Source organism: Pinus tabuliformis, chromosome Q, assembly GCF_031772625.1.
Source record: "Pinus tabuliformis cultivar Carrire ecotype Pingquan chromosome Q, CPIR1, whole genome shotgun sequence".
Taxonomy (NCBI): Eukaryota; Viridiplantae; Streptophyta; class Pinopsida; order Pinales; family Pinaceae; genus Pinus; species Pinus tabuliformis.
Window position 1 is genome coordinate 488,034,205 of NC_142296.1, and position 5,594 is coordinate 488,039,798.

The following is a 5,594-nucleotide window of genomic DNA, read 5'->3' on the forward strand; positions in this document are numbered from 1 at the left end:
GCAAAAGCAGGTGGATAAGGTCATGGAAGAAACAATGACATATTTTCTTCACCCACAGGGGAGCCCTTACATTGTCAAGTCAAGCATTCGATTGATTTGACCCTCTGAGAACCTCTACCCATTGGGAAAATATACCGCCACTCCATTATGGAAAATGAAGAGATCAAGCATCAGACCTAGGATCTGTTGCAAAAAGGGAACATCTTACCAAGACCTTGTGGGAGCTTTATTGTACTTGTAAAAAAAAGGGATGGGACTTGGAGGCTTAACATTGGTTATCGGGCACTAAACGAAATCGCTGTTAGGAATAGGTATCTAATCCCACAGATTGATGACCTTCTTTTCTAGCTCAAGGGGGGCAAGTATTTTAGCAAGATCGATCTGAAGTTTGGCTATCATCGGGCTCCAATAGAGCCCACATATGTATGGAAGATCACCTTCAAATCTAAGGAGGGCCTTTTTGAATGGTTTGTCATGCCTTTTAGGTTGAAAAATGACAAATTCCCTTGCAACTTTTATGAGGCTGATGGATGACATCTTTCGACCCTTCACCAACTCGTTCGTGGTTGTATATCTGTACAACATTCTTATCTTAGCAAGACTTGGGAAGAGAACTTGCAACACATTCAACAGGTCCTTCAAACCCTTCGCCAACACAATCTATGTGCCAACCTAGAGAAATGCACCTTTGGCATGAGTCAGGTCCAATATTTGGGTTGCATCATAGATGAGCAAGGTGTGTGTGTTGATCCAGCTAAGATCCAAGTCATTCAGGATTGGCCAGCCCCGACCACTCTAATAGAGCTTCACGGCTTTTTGGGCCTTGCCAATTTTTATCGAACATTAGGGAAAGTTTGAGGTCCAAAATGGGCCTCCTATGGAAATTACAAAATAATAGTGGAAATAATAAACTAAGATTACATTACATCATTAAATTTTAGAGGGAAAAAAAAAACTACTTTTTCAACTCGTATTTTCAACTTATCTCCCTATGTGTTTACTTAATTTTTGAGCGAGAGAACTCGTTGGATGCATAATTTTATTACTCATCCAAAGAGTACCCATTTTGCATACTTTCGATGGACCTTGCTACATGAAAAATGGTATTGCAATCACATTTTTTCATGTATTTCTCATTTTTCATGTAGTAGGGTCCATCAAAAGTATGAAACATGGGTACTCCTTGGATAAGGAATTAAAGTTTGCATCCAACGAGTACTCCCGCTCAAAAATTGAGTAAAACCTTAGGGAGATAAGTTGAAAATACAAGTTGATAAAGTAGTTTTATTATTTTATTATTTTTTAATCTTTTTACTTTTTTACCACAAAAATGGTGAATCATCCCCCATGGTTGACATCATCATCTTGAATCCTATTGGTTCGTATAAAGTTTATTTTGGTTGTACATTTTTCTTAGGAGGCCCATTTTAGACCTCAAAAGTTCTCTAATGGGTTCATGTTGGGATTCTCCCATATCACTTCGCCTTTATGTCAGGTTACCAAGGGCGAAGAAAACGCAATGTTTTCTTGGTCCAAGTCCCAACAAAAGGCATTCGTTGAGTTGAATCATTGGCTTTGATCTGCACTTGTACTCATATTTCCAGACCTAGAACAACCATTTGAAATTGAGATAGACGCGTCCAACTATGTTATTGGTGCAGTTCTCACATAGAAAGGGAATCTGATGACCTATCATAGTGAGACACTTTCCAATACAATTAAGAAGTACCCCACCTATGATAAAGAGTTGTATTCTATTGTGCAGGCTTGCAGATAATGGAAACATTGAATCCTGGGAAAGGAGATGGTCATCTAGACAGATCACTAACCTCTTTATTTTATACAGACACAAGGGAAGTTTCAGAACAATCACCATCAAAAGAAGTCTACATATCTACAAAAATTCCACTTGAGCATTAAGTAAAAGAAGAGAAACACCAATCATGTTGCAAATTTCCTCATTCGGCCCCCATTTGCAGCACTAACTATTGTTCTCAACTCTTGTGGCCATGAGACCTCTGGATGGTCGCAACTATATAAGAATGATCTAGAGTTTGCCACCACTTACCAAATTCTAGTGGACGGAAAGCAAGTTCCATATTTTCACCTCCATGATGCATTATTATGCTACCTATATTATTATGTGCACTACAATCGGGTCGCAGGACACTTCAGTGTGGAGAAAATTATGGCCATACTACAATTTTATTTTTATTATCCAAAAATCTAATGGGGCATTGGAAAATATATCAGATTCTGCATTTCTTGTCTCATTGCCAAGCCAATAATCAAGAAGCAAGGCATGTACACTCCTCTGCCTACTTTGAGCCATCCCTAGGAATCCATCTCCATGGACTATCTTTCAGGCCTCCCTTCCATGGTAATGACTATGTATTTGTGGTCATGGATAGATTTTCTAAGATGACTATATTGTTGGCTTGCAAGAAGAGTATCATAGGGTAAGACGCTACCAAACTCTACTTTGAACAAGTATGGGTACATTTTGGAATCCCGCAGAACATTATATCAGATCGGGATAGCATGTTCCTCAACACATTTTGGTTGATCCTATGGACATTATTGGACACTAAGCTCACAAAGTCGATTGCATTCCATCCCCAAATTGATGGCCAGACAGAGTTCATCAAAAGTATGATAGTGCACATACTACGCATGTACAACTCCAAGCATCCATAGACCTAGGATGAGAGCCTTCCTTATGTGAAACACAGTTATAAAAAAGCTCTCCATAGCTCGATTGGTTGTACTTTTCAAGTGGATCTATGTTTTTAACCATTGTGTCTAATTGATGTTGTCAAGTGATGTAGGAGCATTAGAGCTTCCAAGTCAACCTTGTGCAACTACAAAGACATAATCCACACATGTATATTCTGAGGCTAATAAAGCAACCTGAATTATTGAATGCATCCAACACATCCACCGGTATATGCATGACATTTTGGATAAGTCCAATTCCAAGTACAAGTAGCGACATGATCAACATGGGGTGCCACATAAGTTTTAGGTGCGCGACAAAGTTTGGTTGCATTTGCGGAAAGAATGCCTTACCAGAGCCCATCAGGAGCTCAGAACACTCTAACATGGGTCTTACGCCATCACCAAGGTTGTGGAAGACAATTTTTTTGAGCTCATCGTTCCCCCATTACTTGGCATGCACCCAGCATTCAATGTAGATTACATTCAACCATACTTTCTACCATTAGTGGACACGTCAGACATGGCAGAAAAAATCACATCGACAAAGCTAAACCCAAATTAAATGGAACAAGCCACAAATTATCAGATCATGGACACGTAAATCAAGAGTACTCACTAGTAGAAGATCAAACTATATTATGTTTTCAAAGTTGGCCAACTCTTGCACCAAGGCAAGTGGTTCACCAGGGACCAAGTTTAGCAGAAGCTTCCCCATCTCATGGAGGCATTCAATGCAATGGGTACCATTGCTTCCTAAGGGGGGAGGACTGATATAGGTGGATATTGGTGGCCACCCACATATTTCACTTGGACCCCCACCATTATTTCTTTCAGTTTCCTTAATTGTAGAACAAATTACTATTTTTGGCAGTTTTTCGGGTCCTGAACTTCTGGAGCAGTTTCTATGCCCTAAACAAAATGGGGTACAGTCAAAATTTGTATTCCTCGGATAGATATTTTAACAAGGTATCGTTTGCGTCAAATGGAGATTGTATGCCAAAGTTATGACATTGGGAAGTTTATGTACCAATTTACCCCAACGGGGCCCACAAACTTTCGGTGCTTCATCTCCTAGGGTTAGGTTTTGGAATGTTTATGGTTTTCCACTGTTTCTAAATAATAAATAGGCCTTTGAGCCTCATTGTATCACAATTTAGAAGGCATGTAGTCTCCACATCTCTTCTTAGAGATAAGTTACCATCATCGGAGCTAGTTTATTTCCATTCTACATGTAAATAGTTTTCAATACTTTGTTTTTACTGAATTGAATTTTTTTTCATTGTATTCTGTGTTTCTATTTATATATGTATTTCATTTTTTTCCTTCATAAATCTGGATCATGTGGGTAAAAACATTTTCCACATTCTTGATGCATTTTTCCCTAGTTCAATATGAACTCAATGCCTCATATGCCCTAATTGTAGCTTCCAAACAGAAAATAGTTGAGTGATTCTTTCTTGTTTAGATTTATTTCTTACTAGAGGTCCTACGTATTGATTTGAGTATGGTATTAGTCCAGCTACTATTCTTGCTAAAGCTTATGGAGGGACATGCACTCTTGTAGAATCATATCCCACAAAATCAGTAATTCATTGTGCAATGCACCTTCTTCAAAATGGGTTTAGAAACTACCATATATTTAAAAACAATTGTGAGGACGTTGCAATGTATTGCAAGACAAGGTTGTTTGTTATTGAGAAAAATAGCGTAGGAATAAGTGGGAAAGTGAAATCAGTAATTGGTGCTTCAATTGTTGCTATTATCTCCTCTCCCTTTCAAATCCTATTGGTTGGTCCAATAGGTATTACAATAGTCGCAACTAGAATTTTGTGTTTAAGTAGATATGCAAAGGGTATTGGTATTCACAATGATGTAACTAAGGTGTAACTAGAGGATTTAGTAGTAAATATTGGTTGATCAACTAGTAGAGAGACTTCATTTTAAAGAAAAAAGGAATTAAGCAAAAATATAAGCTTTATTCACGACTCAAAATATTGTTAAATATAGAGTTGATATAGCCTCTGTCATTTCAAATTGTTATGCTACCATGTACTTCGAGAAGGAACTAAATTTATGAGAACACAAATAAACTTTGCTCCTTGTGATGTGTCACATGCTCATTCACCTATTTGCGATGTATCTCATCATTATCAGACTCATTGCAATGTCATCGCAAAATTACTCAATTTTTTGCGATATAATTACATCTTTACTCCATTTATTTTGATCTAGCACATGTTTTCCCAATTCTTAGTGACATGCTCACAATGAGAACTTCTCCTATTTGCGACGTAATCACACACTTTCCTTCTCACAGAACATTGTATTGCTAAAATTTATAATACACAAACCATCAAGCCTACAAGTTTGATAAATTTATGAAAAAACCTTCTTGGGATGCTAAAGGTACTAAACACCAACAATGCACAAAACAACATTAAAACTACAATCCGTTGCCGCTAAGGTCTAATCCTCATTCAAATCTTTCTACCAAGAAATAATCAAATCTGGGATTTCATGCATGATCCAAAATGGATCTTGTAAGTCAAGTTGAAGTTTCTTTTACATCTGACGACCAAGATGGTCCTAGGTAGAAAAACTATTCTCGGCTTGTGCAGGAATTCACCATCTCAGTTTATTGCAAAAATAGTGTTAGGTCGAAGAGCTCGACATGTTGATTACAATGGTATCCCTAGATTCGTATTTGGCCTCCGACTGATGGAGAAATTGTCCATCAAAGTTTGAGGTGAACAGATGAAAAGGGGCCTCGCTGGCCATATGACATTCTTACTGCTCGACACATGGCAAGGCCAAGTTCATATAGCCAAAAAGGTTCAAGTTCCTCTCCAATGCACATTTCCAGGTGTGCGATGAGA

The 5,594-nt window shown here is 38.0% G+C and overlaps 1 pseudogene; it reads left to right on the plus strand.

Annotated features, from left to right (window-relative positions):
• The first annotated feature begins 3,636 nt into the window (after nt 1-3,636).
• On the plus strand, nt 3,637-4,662 carry LOC149220303 (protein LEAD-SENSITIVE 1 pseudogene; annotated as a pseudogene).
• Nucleotides 4,663-5,594: the final 932 nt, after the last annotated feature.